Source organism: Periplaneta americana, chromosome 6 (genome assembly GCF_040183065.1).
Source record: "Periplaneta americana isolate PAMFEO1 chromosome 6, P.americana_PAMFEO1_priV1, whole genome shotgun sequence".
NCBI lineage: Eukaryota > Metazoa > Arthropoda > Insecta > Blattodea > Blattidae > Periplaneta > Periplaneta americana.
Window position 1 is genome coordinate 128,976,448 of NC_091122.1, and position 22,818 is coordinate 128,999,265.

General features: G+C 33.8%; 1 protein-coding gene across 1 annotated transcript in view; it reads left to right on the forward strand.

Annotated features, from left to right (window-relative positions):
* The first annotated feature begins 667 nt into the window (after nt 1–667).
* LOC138701727 (uncharacterized) overlaps nt 668–22,818 on the forward strand; it is a 29,880-nt gene continuing 7,729 nt past the window's right edge. Inside the window, exons 1-2 of the mRNA XM_069828934.1 lie at nt 668–819; nt 6,174–6,355. The gene's annotated coding sequence lies outside the window, so the exon portion shown is untranslated. The remainder of the gene's footprint in view (nt 820–6,173; nt 6,356–22,818) is intronic.

The following is a 22,818-nucleotide window of genomic DNA, read 5'->3' on the forward strand; positions in this document are numbered from 1 at the left end:
AAATATTTGGGGGTAACAGGAATGAAGTTAAAGGAGAATGGAGAAAGTTACACAACGCAGAACTGTACGCATTGTATTCTTCACCTGACATAATTAGGAACATTAAATCCAGACGTTTGAGATGGGCAGGGCATGTAGCACGTATGGGTGAATCCAGAGATGCATATAGAGTGTTAGTTGGGAGGCCAGAGGGAAAACAACCTTTGAGGAGGCCGAGACGTAGATGGGAGAATAATATAAAAATGTATTTGAGGGAGGTGAGACATGATGGTAGGGACTGGATTAATCTTGCTCAGGATAGGGACCTAAGCGGGCTTATGTGAGGGCAACAATGAGCCTTCGGGTTCCTTAAAAGCCATATTATGTATAATGATTGAGGTCTTCCCTGTCATTATTTTCTTCTTTAGGCCATTGTTTTAGCTCTAGCTGATTCAAAATTTTTAAGTAGACACATTAATTTTTATATCGACTTAGGCTCCCAGTCAGACAACACAAAGGTATACCTGAGGTTAACCATAACGGAAATATTGAATTATGAAGTGACAACGAATGACATTATAGACCGTCGAGTTTCACCACAGAAGGCCACGAGAGTAAATACATCCTCCAATCATGGCCAGCTGATCTAGATGAAGGTCAAAGGATGCAGTTTGCTAACAAACAACAATTGAACATCATCGCTGTTTCAGTAGGCCGTGTATAATGGCGACTGTCAGCAGATTGAATTTGTTTACACATCTCAAATATTTAATTATTTTACTGTGCATTTAATGAGTAAAAAGACGAGGTGGTCTTGTTTTGGAACTTCATATTTAATTTGTAAGTAAACTTAAGTTTTTAAGGTATATTTAAGCATAATTTAAATTGTCTTTTGCATTTCAAGACGATTTTACATTCTCACATGGGATTTTTCTGTGCTACAATCGGGATTTTAGTTCGGAAAAAAGCAAAATAATATAAATTTACAACTTAAGATATTTCTAAGCAGTGCAAGAGTTTGTTTTATACAATGTGTAGCCTATTAGCCAATATTTGACAATTTAATAAATAGTAATCCACCAACGTAACTCTGGCGGTAGTGTGTTTGCCTGTTGATCCGAGGCTGCGCTCGAGCGTGGGTTCGATTCCCGCTTGGGCTGATTATATGGTTGGGATTTTTCCGAAGTTTTCTCCAACTGTAAGGGGAATGTCAGGTAATTCATGGCCTCATCTCGATATCATCAATCCCACCGACGCTAAATAATCTAGTACCTGATACAGCGTCGTTAAATGATTGCTTGGAACGTTCAACTCGTGGTGGTTGTAGGATTTGAAATAATAGTAGGTCATCTCTTGATGAGAATAATCTTAGCATAAACATAGAACAAAGAACGTGAATATCGTAACCAGTGCAAGAAAATAAATGCAACATTTCCTACTCAAGCCATTAGTAATATTTTGAATGTAAATACAATCTACAATGATATTCAAAACATCCATTTTTCAATAAGATATGTTACGGGTTGCATCGGACCGCTGCCGCTAAGGACCAATGATATGTTGTGAGTTACATTGGCGCGTTCGCGCTAAGAAGCAAGATGTGCGTAGAGTAATGCAAATATGATAACGGGATATGTTTCCCGAAAAATTTCCACGTTAAATAAAAAATTGATAGTAAGGTGGTAGGCCTACTACTGATCATAAAGGGTTACAAATACCTTTGACGGTATAAAAATAACTTTTCTTATACTAATTATAATGAACTCTTAACTTTATATCTATGAAATAAATTTTGTGCGAGATCGTGCGTATTTGCTTGGTTTCCGCACAAAACCAATCCGCGGAAAGTCTAAAATTCCACATTCAGTATTCCCATCCTAACACACATAACAATTTCCCTCTTCTTACCGCTTAAATGACATGTTGATTTTACTGCTTTAGGCTTTTAACATATTATTTTCAGAGACGTTCAATATAGTAATAATTATAAATTGGAAACTTACCACTGCAATTTCACCTAAATTGCAGTGTTAATTACTGTTTTTAAATATTTGCAAAAATTAAGTAAACTCTACAACTCCACTAAAGTTACTGCATTCGTGATGCAAGTAACATTAAGGAAGCCGTGAAAAAATCAACAAGATTCCAGACTCATCATAGACTGGGGGAAAAAAAAGACAGACGTATATCACGGCCTGCTGGAGTATAGTAAACATAGAAAACATTTTAAAGCAACAATGTTGAAGATAGATATTTTTGTTTTGCAAATTTGCCGTCATTGAACAGAAACCAAGATGGAGATTTCATTGCAACTACGTTTCGCTTTTTCAAACTTTTCCTCGAACATGAAAACTTCAACATACCGCTCTTGTAACGCATATTACTATTAAGGTAGGCCTGTCTATAAAATTTACCAAGTTATGCATTAACATTAATTAACTGATGCATTTATTGATGATGATGGTGATGATGATGATGATGATGATGATGATGAATCATACAACAGGGTTTAGACCACTGATGAGCTGTTTCAACTCCAAACTAAAGTTGCTCGATCCATCTTCGAACAGGGCGTCCTCGACTTCTTAGACCCCTAGGTGAATAATTCAACGCCCTTTGAGGAATTCTATTATCTTCCATTCTGCGAACATGGTTGTACCAATTTTTCCTATAGTCTGTAATTTTGCCTGTTAGTTTAAATATTCCTAATTCTTACTTTACAATTATCTTCATTCTTCTGTTTGTCCATAAGAGTATAGCCTGCTACGAATCTCAGAAATCTCATCTCAGCAACTTCTAAACGTCTCAAGGAATCTTTATTGATGTATTATTCATTCATTCATTCATTCATTCACTCACTCATTAATTCATTCATTCAGTCACTCATTCATTCATTCATTCATTCATTCATTCATTCATTCATTCATTCATTCATTCATTCATTCACTCATTACTCGACCAAGGCCAGTGGAGTCCTACAGCCCGGAGCCGTGGCGCTACTGCTCCTGCGTTCGTAGTACCGCATCGCGATAGTTCACATTACGCCCGCGGCTCCACTCGCCTTGGTCGAGTAATATTTATTTATTTATTTATTTATTTATTTATTTATATTCACTCATTTACATATTTTTTATTTGTTTATTTATCCATTTTCAACTGGTGTAGTTCCACCCATCAGACCTTCTCTGCCACATCACCAGAAATAAATAATCAATCAATCTTCTTAATGTATCCAGTTGTTTTGCTGACAACATGAAGTCCACTATACTCCACTGTAGTTTTTTCAGTTCTTGTTCTCATGAGAAATGAGGGGTATTTTGATCGGTGTTCATTATAGATGCCTGTTGCTAGTAGCCAGAGTTGGGGTGTAGTCAATATATACTGCAGGGCTGTGTCTTCTGCAACTGGTATTGCTGATTTTAATTTACTTCTTTTGTGGTTTATGGATGGACAGTATAGAAGAATGTGTTCCAGATCTTCATCATGATTATTATACCACAGACAAGTAGGATTATCAGAAATGTGAAATGGGTGTAGGTACAATTGAGTGACAATGTGACCTGTTCTGGCACTTGTTAAAAATGTTTGAACATAATTCTGGGAACGTTTTTGTACATTTCTACATCATTTGGTTTCTTTTGTACAGACTGTAAAATTTGTCCTTTGTCAGAAGAGAGCCAATTGTTGATCCGTAGGTTTATAAAATGAGGCTTTAATGAAGCAAAGGCATTAGATAGAGATTTCACTTGAAGAGGTCTTGGTTGCAAATATGTTGCCTGTTTTGCAATATTATCGACTTTCTCGTTTCCAGGTATGCCACAATGGCTAGGTATCCATTGAAATGTTATTTCCTTTTGGAGCTTTTTAGTTTACTTAGTTGTTTCCGAATTGGAATGATTCTATGTGCGTATAGGTTTGGTACATATTTAATTATATTAAATATAGCCCCTTTGGATTCGATAAGTATGCAAATAGATTTTTCCGAAATTTGAGTAATACACTGAAGAGCAGCATCAATAGCTAGCAATTCAGTGTCAAGACTGGAGGAGGATGAACATGGTATGAAATAACTTTCTTGATATTTTGGAATATAATACCCTGCTCCTGATGTCCCATTATTAGGATTTAGAGATCCATCTGTATAGATTTGAAGGTGATCCTTATATGTGCTGCAGAGTAGTTCCATGGCATCTAACTTAAGAATGTTTTGGAATGATTCTCTAGAACTTGTGTGCTATATTCTGGAATCACCCACTTCTATGGAGGAATTTCGTTCACAACTGGAGTTTCAGCAATGAGTGTGTCTGTGATATAGATTGGTATTTCTCCTTTGTTTATTTTATAGAAATTACACAGAATATTATCTGACAGTTTGAAGAACATCTGAGATCTGGATGAGGCTTGCAATTTTAGATGTATTTTAGATCCTTTTGTAATACATAGTGTCTCATTGGTTGAATATTACATTCAATTCCTAGGGCAACAGTTGATGTGCTTTTTGGTACTCCTAGGCATAATCTTAAGGCTGAGTTTTCAAGAACAGATATTTTTGTAGATGAGTTGCTGATGCTCGTCCCCATATTTCACATCCATAGTTCAATTTTGATCGTATATAAGCATTATAAAACAGACGCATTGTCGTGATATCTGATCCCCATTACTTATTAGCTATGATCTTCAAGAGATTTAATCGTGGTAGACCTGCGAAGCAACATTGGTTAAATGCAAATCACCAGAAATAAATAAGAAAAATAAATAAAACCACAAAAAATAGGCTAATACTAAAAGAGGGGAAAATTCATAAATAACAACCGATAGAAATGAAAAATCTGAAAGCATTGCCTTATATATCCTATATAAGGCCTAGTTATTAAGTACTTATAACTAAACATCTACTAGCACTGTTAAGGGGAGAGAATGGTATTTTTGATGATAAGTGACTAAATTTAAAAAAAAAATTCTTTAAAATACTCTGTGATATGTGTGGATCGCCATTTTTAAACTTCCTGCATTATGGATTTTTAAATCACTCGCCCACTTTTATTGTTGTTTCCGGTAAATTAAATTTTAAAAAATGTTTTTTTCTTTAAAATACCCTTTGATATGTGTGGAATGCATTGCATAACATTTTGTGGGTATTTGTGCCCTTATCGGATGTTGAGACGTCATTTTTAAACTCTCTGCGCTATGGATTTTTAAATCATACGCCCGCTTTTATCGGTTTCCAGTAACTTCATTTTTTTTTTTTGCTACATTGCCAGACAAAATGGATATAATTTCTGAACTATTAAAGATACATGCAAGAAATTTAGAACACACATTATTTAGACTATTAGGAAACTTTTCTCTGTAACAGAATTTTGTTAATTGGTTTCATTTTTAAAATACATCCGTTTGTTTGCAAGAAAGGAAATAAAAAATTGTTACTAAATTTTAATTGTTTATTTTACAAACGTAGGGACTAATATCAAAATTCTGCTACAGACAGTTTGTAGAACATACTTTTTCAAATACATTGCAAAAACTGTTTGAATCTATCTTTAAAAACGGTTTAGATATATCGGTTTTAGTACAATCCTGCATTGGGTATATTTTTTTTTTCAAATTTGGGCCCCCAAATAATTTTTTTTTATATTTTTGTTTGGTTGAGTTGCCACAGCTATGAGCTCTCTACATACAAAAAATTAATAATTTACACCAAATAGGAAAAAAGTTAAAAAAAAATACCATCCTCTCCCCTTAAGTGACAGATTGTATAGTTTTCAAAAAATACAGTCTACTGTGAGCAGAAACATCACATGCAAAATAATAAAGAGCTAATTATTGAGAAATGCATATAACGTATAATATTATATTCTTCTTTTCAAGCTGTACAAAGTATTGGAAAGATAATTCTGTATAAGGAGAACTACTACTTCAAACAGCAAACATTCCGCTGTAGGGACAGAACAAAGGGCAGAGTCATAATTTACTTAAGCAAGGTCCATTGTCCTTATAATCAACTGCAGATACAGTAGTATACTGTTTAATAGAAATTGCAGTCGTATCAAAACAGAAGTGCTTATAATTGCGCGTGTTGTTGTGGGAAGATGACATCACTCTTTCGATACGTCACTGTTAGGCATTTGTTGATGTGTTCTGTGTTACTGCACTTACAATAGCTGAAACAACAGGTTTGTTATGTTTTTCATTAGTTGACATCTATTCATCGCTACAACGCTGCTGATAGAGTGAGGCTCGCATCCAGGAGGCGAGAAGCGAGAGGGGATCAAAGACATTATTCATGTACCAGCAGTATAACAACTGCGCTTCAAGACTGCAAATTCAGGTGTGACTGATAGCTGAGCTGTTGTCTTCTTGGGTTAAATGAACTCACGTAAGTAAAATACAAACAGAAGAATTAGGAATAAAAATTTCAGCTAGAGACCGGCACAATATTAGGACAATTTGGCCAAAATATTAAATTGATTCTGGCAATATGTATGTATGTATGTATGTATGTATGTATGTATGTATGTATGTATGTATGTATGTATGTATGTATGTATGTATGTATGTATGTATGTATGTATTAACACTACAATTGGGTATACACCCGGTGGCAGTGATATATAATATACAATAATTACAATTACATGAAATAAACTAAAATAAACGTAAATGAAATAAAATAAAATAAACGTAAATCTATAAATAGTAGATGCAATAAACCTAGGACTATAAATAAAAACTATTCTATAATAACGACGATAAGCAAAAGTAAATCTAACTTATAAGTACTTCTATTTCACCCAACTATTACCAATTTAAATAATTACATATCACCTTAATTAATTACATACCAGCTTAATTACATATCATCTTAATTAATTACATATCACCTTAATTTATTTACATATCAACTAAATTACATATCATCTTAATTAATTACATATCAACTTAATTAATTATATATCAACTCAATTAGTTACATGACACAACTTAAATAATTACACTGCACCTCCAATTACATTTTCAGTCTAATCTTCTCAACCTTTCCTTAAATGTATTGATTTTAAGAGGACCACCCTGAAAGATTGCCGCAGGTAAGCTGTTCCAGTCTACTATTGTGCGGTTAACAAAGGAAAATTTTGCCACGTCCGTTCTTTGTTTTCTACATTTAAATTTCCTAATATGATCAGCCCTTCCTAAGTATGATGGTGTTGCTAATCTAGCATTGATATCGGTCCATGCTTTGTGTCCCATTTGAGCCTTAAACAATGCGTTGAGTCTGGTTTTTCGTCGCCTTGATTTGGGAAGTTCCCACCATAAATATTTTACTATCTCCTCACCATGTCCCTTCCCCATTTTGACATATTTTGCTGCCTTGCGTTGGACCTTTTCTATTGAATCGATTTGGTTTTGCCTGTACGGATCCCAACCTACTGCTCCATACTCCATAATTGGGCGAACAAGGTTTTGTACGCTAATTCTTTTGACTTTCGGTTAGATTTCTTCAGAATACGCATAGAGAAATGTAGTGCTTTCCAGGCTTTCCTTGTGGTATTAGTGACTTGTTCCTCCCAACCCAGTTTGTTACTTAAATAATATATACCTAGGTATTTACAAGTGTTCACTTGTGGCACCGATGTACCATTCAATATATGAAAATAAGAAATAAATATTTCATTCCTAAAATGTCTTCATTCCTAAAGAAATTGGAGCAGCTTTACATCATAATTTACAAAATAAGCGTTTAGAGATTAACAGTTTTGTCTATTCTCAATATATGCTACCGAAATAAATAAAATAAATCTGCATAATTAAGCAGTTTGTCAGCATCATCAGATCTTTTAGCTGACAAGCAAACGTTCTCATGGGAGCAGATAAAAAAAGTTATTTTTTTCATCATGTTAATAATGTCAAAACAAGTGTTTATACAAATTTTAGCCACTCGAGACCGTCCAGAAAGTGATTTTCCCCGGAGCCGTTTACAAAAAAAACACAATTTCATGGAAAGATTTAGTGGAACAGATACAGGAATTGTTGCGCTATTTTTCAACATATTCCCCACCAGAATTGAGACATTTGTCATACAGTGGGGTCAACAGAGAGGTGAAGATGGTTGTCACACACTGGTTCCGAACCCAGACGGCAGACTTCTACGACGACGTAGGGATACAAAAATTGATCCCAGGTGTGCCAATGCCCCAATTTCAGCTGGGAATGTGCTGGAAAATAGCGCAATAATTGCTGTATCTGTTTTAATAAATGTTTCCATGAAATTGTTCATTCTTTCTGTAAACGGCCCCAGGGAAAATCACTTCCTGGGCGGCCTCGTAATTGCGGTCGAGTGGCCAAAATTTGTACAAGCACTTCTTTTGACATTATGAACATGCTGGAAGAAAAAATTTAATTTTTTTATCTGCCCCCATAAGAATGTTTGTTTGTGAATGCAAGAACAAGGTACAGGGTGCAAATTAAGATTTCTGATGGGGGGGGGGGAATAGAATCCTGGATAGAGAATACCATACATAAAATTATTATCCTCATTCGATAAGGTCAACGCTTGGTCGCACTGAGTTGCTTGTCTTGCATCTTAATAATAATAATAATAATAATAATAATAATAATAATAATAATAATAGTAATAATAACAATAATAAAATTATATCCATGAGCAGGCTTAAGATAAGATGTGTCATTTCTAAATTACTGACTGTTGTCAGCTTGCCGATGATGATAATATATGAATATTATTTTCTTTGCTTACTTTATACTTTGTAAAGTACATATACTCGTATTAAAACAATTATATTTTGTGAGGGGGACAGAAGTTATCCCTGGCAGGGATGTTATTATGAATTTATGAGAGGGGATAACTTTCCAACGGGTGGGGGAAAACCCCCTCTATTCTCCCGTTACTTTGCACCCTGACTAGGTAACTCCATTTTTTACACTGAAGACAAAAAAAATGTTTTCGATCTACACTGGCTGAACCGAACACTGGTTATACAATATATACATCACATTTTATATTTAAAAAAAACGGTACAAAATTTGAAAGCTTCTGTCGTTAGAAATAGTAAATATTTTTTATCTAACGAAAATAAACAAACTTTCTTGGTTTAATAAATGTTTTATTTATATTTTTACTTTCTTTTTCGTTAAATTTATAGCAAGCAAAACGAGACCTTGCAAAAAACCGAGTTTCCGAGAACAATGTTTAATTAACGTGTTATAGGACATAACACAGCGTAATTATTTTTATAGAAATTAAATATTAATAGAAAAATAAATTAAATACAGGTCTCAATATGACAACCGCCATATTCCACAACTTTCCTTTGCCGTGTTCTTCAGTTGTCTATGGCAGAGACGAAGTCTCTGGGAAAGCTGGAGCCAACAATTAATTACGTATACGCTGCTTTGAATGCAAGAAGTCGCCAATGTCCTCCCGTTCATACACCATCTTCTCTAGCTGACTGCATACAAAGTAGTCCATAGGATATAAATCCGGATTACGCGGTGGACACAAATCTGGAGGAATGAAGGTTGGGCAGTTGGCTTGAAGTAGGTAATTGTTTCTGCAACTCGGTGGCTTGGTGTTCCATCTTGCATAAAATGATAATTTGGCATACCATCTTCAATGTTTGCAAGGACATTTCCGAGAACATCTTCACAATATATTTGACTATTGAGTTTAAGGGGTTAGGTACAGTTTACAGTAGTAAAATTTTTGGAAATATTCAACATTTTGTTCCTCCATTACTGTAATGAGAATTAGTATGTGTAAAACACTTCCTTCTCTATATGGAAAAAATATTTTTACGATTAAAAAATATTTATATATATATATTTTTTTTCAAAATTCATAACTTAATGGTGGTAGTTCATTGTGCAGTGATGAAGCGTTTCCCTCAAAATTCATAAACTTGTAAACTTTTGCATGCTCTCTCTCTTTTATTTTATTGCTGAAACTCATGTTTACAATATCATGCTCTTTCAACTACATTCCTTAATATATATATATTTTTTTTATTTTGTGTTAGAATAAAATACTGATATTTGACAATTTTTAAAATGAATTTTTTTATCACACAATCTATCAAAGATAGAGAAGTGATCTTACATCATATTGTAGATATGACATGCATAAATACGAACAAAAAAATTTCATCACAGAATGTTGGATAGTTTTTGAGTTATGTGGGAAACGCTTCATCATTGCACAGTGAACTGAATTTTGAAAAAAAAAATGTAAATAATATTTTTTAAATCGTAAATATATATATATATATATATATATATATATATATATATATATTCATATAGCAGAAGGACAGTGTTTTACACATACTAATTTTCATTATTGTATAAGATACAGTAATGGAGGAAAAAAATGTAAATAATATTTTTTAAATCATATATATATAACAGAAGGACAGTGTTTTACACATACTAATTTTCATTATTGTATAAGATACAGTAATGGAAAAATGTTGAATATTTGTTAAATTTTACTGTTGTGAGCTGTACCTAACCCCTTAAGCTCAGGAATATCAGGTCACTTTTTCCTTCATATGCAGCCCCTGCAGAAACCATTATACTGCGACTAAAGTGGTATCTTTCACGAAATAATCTTTCGTGGCCAATTTGTTTTTAGCTGCCAACATTTATATAAATCCTGTAATTTTGGGCGTTTCTTGATGCCTCAATAGTGAATTTAATTTCATTTGTGAAACATATCTTTCTAATTATTTCTTCCCAGTGTCTGAATTTCATTAAGAGTCTTCTTGCCCGTTCTCGTCTTTTCTGTCGGGTAACGTCTGTAAGGCCCGTAACACACTTGCAGAGTTTTCGCTAGCGAGAAATGTGTTGCGAGAAAGAGGTGAAGAACCTTCCTCCACACACTTGGCGAGTTCTTGCTATCACAGATCACACCTCGCTATGATCATCTATGCACTGCCTTCATGCAGAAAGCATTTTTTCTGATTATAGTAATGACTCGTTTGGGGAAAATATTATAGGTTATGTATTTACGTATACTGTCGTACTTAAATATATAACCTGTAAGTATATTGTCGTACTTCACAAATTACGTACGAACGCTATGTTGAACCTGAGTATTCAGATGATTAGGGAATGGAGTTACATGAACATATTTTGTTCATGAAAAGAAGAAGTAGGCCTAAAATTAAAGCCAGAAATATCTGAAAATCACACTGTATCTTACGAAAATAAGGGCGAGTTTTGGACACTGGTTTCGATTTGAATGATGCTACGTTTCCATGGACCACAGTTTTTTTTTTTTTTTTTTGCCATTCATGATTTGATAGAGAATTCTTTGCTATATTCTGATTAAAATTACGTAAACTGTTAAGGAATATAGATACATTATTTCAAATGTTTAATCAATACTATTAAATCTAATCAAAATAATAGGTTAAAAAAATGTAACCCGTATTTATTTTCAGATAATCTGATATTTGTCTCCAGATTTCTTCTTTAAGTTTCGTGTTTTTATAGTTTTCATCCCGTGTATCATATAAATAGGCCTACGGGTGACATCGTACAAGTTCGATAAGTTTCTGACTGCAATTATCAGCCATCTTTCCTCATTTTCAAATAAAAATAATACAATTCATCGCCACCTGTGATATCTTTCTCTACATTCAATCGTCATAAAGAGTATAAATGTCAAACATCTTCGATAAATGTGTCAAGAAAATTCGCTGAGCTACCGATTCCAGCGAGAAACTCGCGCGAGGTTTTTGCCTCGAGCGAGAATCTCTTCCAGTGCGTGGACGTCCATTTGAATCCATGTTATCATTTTTTTTTCTCACAACACATTTCTCGCTGGCGAAAACTCTGCAAGTGTGTTACGGGCCTTAGTTTCGTTATACTGGGTGAACAGTATAGAGCAGAACAGGTTTCACGGCTCGGCCGGCCGGCTATGCGCGCGGAGGTGAGGGACTCAAGGCCGCGCGAGTTCTGCTCTATACTGTTCACCCAGTATTACACCTCTTAAAAAATTTCAATTCCAAGTCTAGCTTACAGATACGCCTGACTGAACTGCGACTAATTCCTCCTTGTCTCGACATTTTCCTTGCACTCAGACTCGTTCTTGGAGCGTCATCTTCACTGCGTACTGCATCATGAACTGCTGTAATATGCTGTGGCCCATGTACCATACGGGATCTTCCACTTCCTACTTTTCTTTCGATGTTCCCAGTAGTACGGATCTCGAAATATTGGTGGAATTGCTCAATTTCATGCACATATCTATATATATAATTTTAACTGGTAATGGAAATTACGGGACAACGGCTGAACGGATTTTAATAAATGACCCCTCATTTTGAAGCTTAGAACCCAAAGTTTTTCAGAAAAATAGTAGTTTTCAGTGAAATGTCAGTTTTCCTACATAATTTTCCTATTTTCCAAAATCCATCTTTCGTCAGTTTTGAGAATTAATTGCATTTCAAAATAAAACAAAACACACACTACAATAAACAATAGGCTATTACACGAAGGCCATGACCTGCAGGATTGCTGACATATTTAGAGTTCAAATTCAATTGGTTATGAAAGGCTTCAAGACTTACTAAAAATATTTTTGCAGGTCTGATTCTGCGGTGTGTAATTTTCTGAGTACAGGTGGTATTGGATATTAAAATCTACAAAACTAGTGGTGGTTTGATGACATTATTACCATTAAAAATTTATTATTATTATTATTATTATTATTATTATTATTATTATTATTATAGTTAATGCCATGATGTTAATATATAAACTACAAAATTTGCGTAAGATAATAATATTATTATTATGAAAAATCAAATACTGTATTTTATAGTTATTAATCAAGTGGGTTGGGATATTTAATGGCGGTATGGTGTAGATTCAGTATTGGCTCGAGAGAGCGCAAAAATTACAATTTCTAAGGAAAGACGGTATTACTTACTGATAAAATGAGAGGCCTAGAAAATTTTGTAGTATCCCGATCGTTTCAGCAAGATCTCTTAGCAAGATAAAATGATTTTACCCTCTACATTTCAAGCTCTACATGCAGCAGCTATACCAAGATGTTATGTCTACTGTTCCCAAGCATGGCAAACCTGACTTTCTTTAACTTCCACCTACAATCCACAATGATCTGAAATAGCTATTGCTTTACTCCCACATGAAAACCCCACTGATCGTCCTGACATTTCTACTTACGTTTTCGCGTTGAAACTCAAAAACTGAAGGTGGATAGGTTCAAGAAAATGTATTTGGCATAAAAATAACATTCAGAGATAGTATGTTTCATTATTATGGAAGCAAATAATTTTCAAAATGTCTGGTATTTTTCGTTGAAAATAAATCTGAAAAATTTTTATTTGAACGTCTAACGAACTTAGTTTGCCAGTAGTAATATAAATAATACTAAAGCCCGGTTTATTGGTATATAGAAATATTAACTATGCCTAAGAAAGAAAAATCGTGAAATATATGAAAAAGTATAAGATTTTTATGTAATATGAAAATGTTACAAAATATTATGAAATATGAATTACTTTTGTCGTTACTTGCGTTCTAAACATGGCGAATCGTGAAAATGCTTGTTTCCATACCGCTAGTGTGAATGATTTAAAATATGAAATTTCATATTTCACCTGTCGCTACTTATACATAATTTGATTACAGATATTGGTCAAAGTTCCTTGCGCTATTACAAAATATGAACTGGAAAGTATTTCAGTTTTATACCAGACTCAAAAGAACGCAAATTTTCAACTTTTCAGCCTATAATTCAGCTCTATCAACAGAAAAGATAAGGAAAAAAAAATTATTTGTTAGGTTCAGTATATAACAAAATTATTCACTGGTTCACGGGTAGCTATTACCATAAAATTAAACAACAGACATTGTGAATAAATCTAATTAGAAACTTCTGCAACCCTCATTCAAACAAACGCGACAACTGTTGTAAGGATATACTAGTTGGAAGTGTAGTTACGTCATATCTATACTCTAAACAGTTTCCGAAGTTTAGGTGAATGAATTAAGACTTAAATGCATGAAAATTATCTACTTTAGCAACTCACGAATAATTCTCTTCTTCGGTTACTAAACGACACTTTATCAATTGCGCAGTTAGGTAGATCAGCCGGATTCTTGATACCGCTATTGGATGATAATGCCAAGTCACGAATAATTCTTCTAATCTGTTATTGAACGACTCTTTATCAACTGCACAGTTATCTAGCCCGGTATGATTCATGTCCCATGCCACTGTTGCACGAGAATTATCAGTTCTACCAACTCACGATTAATTCTTATAATCTGTTATTGAATGACACTTTATCAACTGCATAGTTATCTACACCTTTTCCAGATGTATTTGAGAATGTATCATTTTTTGTGTATCAAATAAATCAAATGTATTTCAGTAAACATAATTTGTATATGGGTGAATATTCTGAAATGGGGAAATATGAATAACAAAACTGGAAAAAATATATTATATTAAATTGTGTACTTTTTTCTCATATTGGTTACATTTGCTCCTATTATTGAAGAGTCTGGTACCAGTTGAGCTTAAAAAAATGTTATGTGAGATTTTCTAATTAAAAAAAAAGCCAAGGGATTGTTGTTATCTTCCCCTTACAGCCCACTGTTTAAGGTATCTTCTAAACTTCTGTACTTCATATTTCACTTGTTTTCGAACATTTCTTTTTTCACGATCAGTCATATCTGCTATTTTCTTCCTTTTTTATATTCTTTGCCATAGTCCCTTTTTTTCTGCAACTCCTCTTCAGTCATATTTGCCCTCTGCCTACGTATCTTCTCCCTTTCATATTTCCAACTTTCATTATCAGACTTTTTTTCTTTCCTATAAACAATCACATGAAATAATATTCGAAGTTACTTTATCCATCAGTATTTAATAATTGCATGTTAAATGAAACCTCGTCCCACATTAAAGGGAGCGACGTTACAGGGACCGTTGTTACAAATTAGTATAATTTCCGCAATAGTTCTGACAAAATAAATCGTTAAAAATATCATGGAGCTTAGATTTTTTAGTCGACAAACATTGTAATGCTTTGCATATACTACGAAAGTTTTGTATATACAAACTATATATTTTAATGCCACCTGGGACCGGTGTTACCAATAGAAAACATAACAGTCATCAGTGATGATTTTTGTATTTTCCAATAAAATAAATTACGACAATGGACGAAAAGTTTTTCAACTGGCGCCATGTTGACCTCTCATCACTACCAACCGTTAAAATTTACCACATGAAGCAAAATTGTCTTTTATGTAGCTCTTTTATTTCGAGGGACCGGCGTTACGAAATTTTTGGGGACAAACTTTACGTTAAAGTTGTGTCCTTTCAGAATTAAAGAAACAACAATTCCTGTCTTTCACAAGCATTTTAACTATTTATTTTTATAATCTTGGCCGAGGAAATAAAATCAAATCGAAACATTCCGAGAAAAACTTACTAAAACAGAGTAAAATGTAGTTGGGGACATAGGGACCGTAGTTACGTTTTGACATTTGGACGTTATTTTTTAATTATAAATTTTAAAATTAATTCTTTTATACTTTGTTTCCAACTAAAACATGTGAGAGTTAGTCAATTAAACGCAAAAGCAATCAGTTAACATTTTCAAGAAACTCCTTAAATCAGCCGGGACATACATTTACCCATTTCAGAATATTCACCCTTATGAGATAAGTCAAATATATTTCAGAAAGCGTCATTTTTATTTCAGTTCAGTCAATTGTATTTCAGAGAGGGTTAATTCTATTTTAGAAATCATCATTTGAATTTCAGATAATGAAATAACATTTTAATACAGGCACTGATTTCTTAACATTTGTCATTAGATTATTAGTGTAAAATTTTTCCACCTGGCACTTCCAAATACTTTCTTAATAATAACACCCTCACGTGGTAGTTTGGTCACATATACACGTAGTATACATTGAAATTGATTATACTGAATTTCTGCGTTAGTTACAAGCAATGAATGGACAAGAAATTATGTCACGGCCTCCTTGCTACAAAATATACGACGACCAAATAACTTTTTGACGACAACAGAATGAATCTAGTAGAATGTGATCGGAAACGAGAACGGCAAAGTTAAAACTTGGCCAACTCTCCGTTCCCGTTCCCGGGCTCCGTCAAGCTTCTCGGTTGTGAACGCTTAGGCCTACTTTTAAATACATTTTAACAATTTTTCCGTTTTCGTTCTCGTTGTCGTTTCCGTTCCCGATTTATTGTGGACCGGCCTTAATGTATTTCCATTATTATGGATACCGTAAACACAACATAGGCACTGCCACAGCGACTAATTTTCTTGAAAAGACAGATGACTATAATGATGCTGCAATTGCTGATTAACTGAACTGTTCAAGGGCCACCCGCTATCATTGCAAACAACCTTCCATTATTTGTTCCTTTCTTGTTATTGGATAATTCATGAGAAGCGTAAGACAGAGTAAACGAAGATTTTGAAAGAAGGTATTGTTGTCAATTATCGACATTTTTACTCTCCATCTCCCCCCTTCCTCCCCCTTCGCTTTCCCCGCAGCCGCGCTCTTGTACAGGGACATCATTTTATTTTTACTTCAATTTTTATTGTACCTGAGTTTTTTAATGTACTTCACTCCCACCCCTTCTACTAAGGAAGTTCAACCGTCCTCCACACAGATCCAAGATCGCATATACAGTCATAGTAGCCTTACGGTCATAGTGAACGGTACGTTCCAAAAATATGTTCGCGTTTTCCAGTGACGAAAGAACTTTCAATATTGAATCATTTTCGCACAGGTACTGTCATCCATTTGCCTACGTCATATCCCGGTTTCCCCCACCAGCTTTTATTCGCCAGCTAGTGGCTGGGCTGTCTTAGCTCTTTTCTGAGAACATTAATTTCTGTTAGGAATTGGACGTCTACGTAATATTATACAACTGTTTAAAATAACTGAAATAAAAGGGTCTCGTTAAGTAATTAAATGTCACGTGATTTTCTCCCTTTCTACGACATAACCACTTGGACGGACAGTAGATAGTATGTCTGAGTAATTTTATCTTTTCGGATCGGGCAGAAGTGAAGATTGAATTTACAGTACGTAAGGTACTCTTTTATAGGGTAGGTACAGAATTATTTCAACATGAGTTACTAGTACGAAGGACGAACCTGGTAATTGGAATTATGTACAATAGTCTATAGTGCGATAATATGCACATTAGAACTGAAGCCTGTATAGAAATGAAAGGCCACCATTTAAAAAAATGTGTTTAAATATCCATATTATGATTATTTTTCAATTTAACTTCATTCTCTATATTCTACGCTAATGTGCTGTAGACAGTATAATGTATACTGCATAATGAATACGTTCGCATGGATAACTCAGTTCGTGAGTAAAAACACTTATTGTTAATACTGTACTGTATTTTGATTAAACAAAAACCTAATGAAAACGATCAAACTCAAAAGCGCAATATTTCATAGTTTACGTAAATGTATGAACTACTTTTCTTCCCTTCTATACCTAGTAAAGTGATTTGTTTGTATATTACGCCAGTATCATCGAACTCCAATCGTGGAAGGGGTAGCAAACGGCATTGATCCAGAGTTATAGGCAAGTTAATATTAAAAATGTTAGTAAAAATAAAATGATGTCCCTGTACAAGTATAGCACGCCGCACTGTGAACTTAACCCTGAATATGATATGGATGGTGATGACATGTGAAATAATGATGACGAAATGCTTTTTTACTGGGTGGAATTAAATCATTATTTGAATAGATATAAATGTTATTTGGAGTAAATCAAAGTGAGAGGACCAATTTTTATTTAGCCTATTTTGCCTTTTAAGGTGCTTCTTACAAATAAATGCCTTTTTTGTGATTTTAATGCAATATTTGTTGTTTATTTGCAATTTTATAATTAATTGTAATTTAATATGCATGAAATTTAAATATTTGAAACAAAGACTATAATTTCTAACAATAGTAAATAAAAGTAATTTATTTCGGTGCTTAATCTGCTAATAATCGTGCTTTAATACTATTGGTGTAATATGAATAATGATCGACAATCCACAGTTACAAATATAATATTGTCATGTCTTCACGATACCAACAATCAGCTTTATAATTTTAAATATTAAGCTCGTTCTCATAGAAGTTGTCACGTATCATTTCCAATTACCGTATTTGCTAGCGTAATTTGCGCCCCCGCGTATTTTGCGCACCCTACTTTTTAAGGGATTATTTTGAACTTTATTTTTGCTCCGTGTATTTTGCGCACACATTTTACGTACATATTTTTTTCAGGCCCGATTGTATAAACCATTTAATCTTAGATCAGAGGTTAAATTGATCCTTGTTTCAGCTGACCTTGGAATTTTGTGTTGTATAAAGTCTAATCTGAGATTAATTTGTCTCGAACTAAAGTCAACTTTGACTGAAGAAATTTCTCCGATTAAGTTAGATGATCCAAGTTAAGTTATTTCTTTTCTGTTTGAAATATACGAGTGGCAGATTGTGCAAATAAAATATGCATTATTATTAATATTAATAGATATTTTAGGTACATTTATATATATTTCTTTCAATTTCTTGCCTTAATACACAAACATTCTTATATTTTATAAGGCTCTATCGTGTTCAGCAGTATCAAATAACATAACCTATAATTATATATATTTATAACAACCATTAATTATTAATGGATATGATAGGTACATTCATAAATGTTCAATTAACTGTATTACTAAACGAAAATTGTCGTTTTATAAAGCTTTATTATGTTTAGCAGTATCAAACACCATAACATGATAACAACTTGGAGAACAGTCAACCTTCTTCTTATTGTCCGCCATTATTTACATTGCAAAAAAAAACAGTGTCTCCAACAGAATGTAATACGGAAAGTCGCGAAAAAGTAGTTGTAAAGTCGCTAGATTTCTCATTATCAACAAAGAAAGATTAAATTTTGTCACTATGGGGTGCTAAAAAGGTCACTAAATCCCTATTTAAGCAATATAAAAGTTAAAAGAAATTGTTGTTGAAAAAGAGTTAAAATCGCTAGATTGGCAACACTGAACAAACCTGTATAACATGGTCCGCGCATCACGTATTTCACCTGTTTATGCGATATTGCCAAATCCTTTTCACGTGAACTTAGATTGCATTTGAACCAAGGTAATTTGATCGCAGAAAAGTTTTATACAATAGAAGAAGTGTCTGAACTCGGTTTACTTTTCGATCTTCGATCAAAGTTGATCTTTAGTCAGGGAGTTTTATACAATTGGGCCTCAGTGTAGTAGGGATTACGTACATATTTTTTTCACTGTAGTAGGGATTTTCCTTCCCTACAGTCCATCGTAGGTCATTCACCAGCAACTGAAGTACCTGCTTCAGAAAGAAACCCCAAATTCCCGCTACTTTAACAATGCTTGTCCTTGGTAGAGACAAGTTACCGGTATAGAAAATTAGCCCTACCATAAATACTTACCTATACATATACTAATTGAGATAAACTCAGAACAGGACCTCTTATTTGAAAAATCCGCATATTTTACGTACCCCAATTTTTCAGTGGCCAAAGTTAATTAAAAAGTGCGCAAATTATGCGAGCAAATACGGTATTTGCTTTCATATTTTCAAATCTGTTACAATTTTGTACTATACGTGTTTATTATTGTAGGAGAAAGAAATTTGAATGAGGAACAGTCAGTTATTGTCGGGTGATAGAAGGTATAAGCAGTGTTGCCAAGTCAGCGGTTTTGTAGCTAAATCTGGTGTTTTCAGGACTATGGTCAGCTACAGAATTTTACCTTCGGCGGTTAGCTATTTATTTAGCGTTCTTTTATGATTCCGGCCTAGGGAAATGATATTTTAATTTTTTTTTCTGTAAAGATGTTATTATTGTTTTTATATGTACTTGCGGACAACAATGTTAATCAATCATAAACCAGAGTTTAGTATGGTATTATCACACTTTTTCATTGTGCGAGTATAAAATATCAACGTTTTATGTTAACTTGCTTTGGTGCAACAACGTCCGTTTCCTGCCTCATCCATTGTTGTAGTACAAATAAGGTATGCTGCATTCGTTAAACTCTTAATCAAATGTATGCATTGTTCCTGTAATTGAATCGATGTATTTAATCATAAAGAATAGATAATGAACTGAATTATTATTTTTATTTATGATATATTATTTAATTTATCATTCCGCATTATAGTTCATGTAACACAGACATACTTAAAACTTAAAACCAGACGCATTGTTGGCAGGCACGTCTCCTACTCAGTGTGAAATCAGATTTCGAACCGACTGGTGCGATTGTGAATGTAATTATTTCCGAAGTTCCAATATAATATTCTTGATCTATTTCATTCAATTTTGAAGAAATATGCCACGTAAAACTCTGTACGAATATGAAGACGATTTTGCATAGAACATAGAGCCTACGAAGTGATACACACTTTCCATAATTTAATCTACATTTATATAAAATTCTCCAGTTCCTAAAACTGTATAGTTTGTATTTCAAATTTGGAAGTGATGTGTTAAGAAAACTATGGAGTTTTTTAACTACAGTTTAGCGGGTTTTTTAAGCTTGTGCAGCGGTAAATGGAATTCTGAGTTGGCAACACTGGGTATAAGATCAATTAGCTAGAATGCCTAAATTCAGTACACCATTGAAAAGTAAACTTCATGCTTACGTTAGTGAATTTGGTGACCATGTGTTTTCAACCGATGGAACAGTTTGTTATGTAAGGTTTGTGAAAAGACAGTTAATCACGAAAAAAGTGTCAACATGTGTCACCTACGAAGTAAATATGCGAGTTATGTTGATATAATTTAAATTTATTGCTGAAATATATTATGTCTTTTTAAAATTTATAATGCCTTTCCCCAAGATTATTGAGCTTTTTTTTTTACATTTTTATTGCCTTTTTCCTGCCTATTTTAACTGTTATAAATACCTAAACATCCGGGCTCTAGTGATGACATGTGAATTAATTATGGCGAAATGAGTCCGAGGTCCAACGCCGAAACTTATCCAGCAATTCTGCTTCAATCGATCGAGGGAAAACCCCGGAAAATACATCAACCAGATAATTTGTCCCAACCAGGAGTTTAACTCTGGCCAGCTCGTTTCACGGTTAGACGTGCTAACCGCTACCCCACAGCGGTGGATTCTCTAGTACTGACGTTGCAAACGGAGGTGGTTGTTCAGTCAACTGTCCGAAGACAGGTCTGAACCTCACAAGTGATACAAGAAGGCACCACTTATGAGGTAAATAGGCAGGGAGATAATGGGATAGGGTGGCCAGTTACAGTACGCAACGAAGTTACACATCAACGCAATATTTTACGTTGTTGACAGTAGGAACATTTGGTATGCTACACAGTCTTGCGCAACCATTCACTTCTGTTTCAATGATGCAAGGCAGTGTCATCCAACCTTTATAACTTGCGTGTCTATCTCGGTTATGCGTTTTATTAAATTGTTTATTTAACGGCGCGGTTCTTTATCATCCTTGACATTAATCCAATGACTCGCTACGGGACTCCTGACATCTGTCTTGAAAGTTGAGAGTAATAATTAGTATGAATTCCTTAATTCTAAAAACGAATCAGTTTTCCATTGTTGGGTCACATTTCCGATATTCATAAGGTCATAACCAGGGAAAGGATTTATATGTAAATACATATTTACTTATAAAGCTAATATAATTTATATTTTGCATTATCTTTATGTTTCACAATGTGTAGGGTTGAAAAATCCTACTTTTATTTTCCATATTTTTCCATATTTTAGAGTTTAGTACATATTTTCGTTAATTTCCATATATTTTCCATATTTCATATAAAACAGTCCATATTATATTAGGTTTAACAATAAAACAAAACAAAATTCCATTAACTTTTAAAAATACATTTCAACAATAGAGATTTAAACACATGTTCAGTAATCCCTTTAACATCAGAGTTATTTGAAAATTAGCAGTCCTATCAACAATGGGAAAGTAAGTTACAAAACTGTATTAATTTAATTTAAAATTTTTAACAGACTTCAGTTGTGCAGCTCAACAGTTAAATGCCAGTCAGAGTACACATAGGTTCAGTTTTGTAAATCATACTATAAAGACGGTAAATATGCCAAAAGTACGTCATTCAGTCAATTTAAAATCAAAACTAACAAGTTACATTTCAGAATTTAAAGAAGATGGTTTATCAACTGACAATAAAATATTATTTTGTAATTTGTGTCAGTGTGCAGTATCATCTACACAAAAGTTCCTGGTGCAACAACACATTACAACTAGTAAACATCAGGCCAACAAACAACTAAATTCCAAGCAGAGACAATTGTTTTTAACACAACCAACAACATCGAATGTAAGATCTGAGTTTAACATCGACCTGTGCCGTTCTCTCATCTCTGCTGATATTCCTCTCTACAAACTAAAGAATAAGGTCTTCAGGGAATTCCTTGAAAAATATACTCAACATACAATCCCGGATGAGTCAACACTTAGGAAGACGTATGCTCCATCCATCTACGATGAGACAATACAGAAGATAAGAGATGAAATTAAAGATAGTTCAATTTGGGTTTCCATTGATGAGACTCCCGACAAAGAAGGTAGACTTGTTGGTAATGTAGTTATCGGTTTGTTAAGTGAACAATATTCTGAACGAATTCTTTTACATTGTGATGTTCTAGAAAAGTGCAATAACAAAACTATAGTTAAACTGTTCAACGAAGCTATGGGTATCCTGTGGCCAAAGGGTATTATGTACGATAATGTGTTA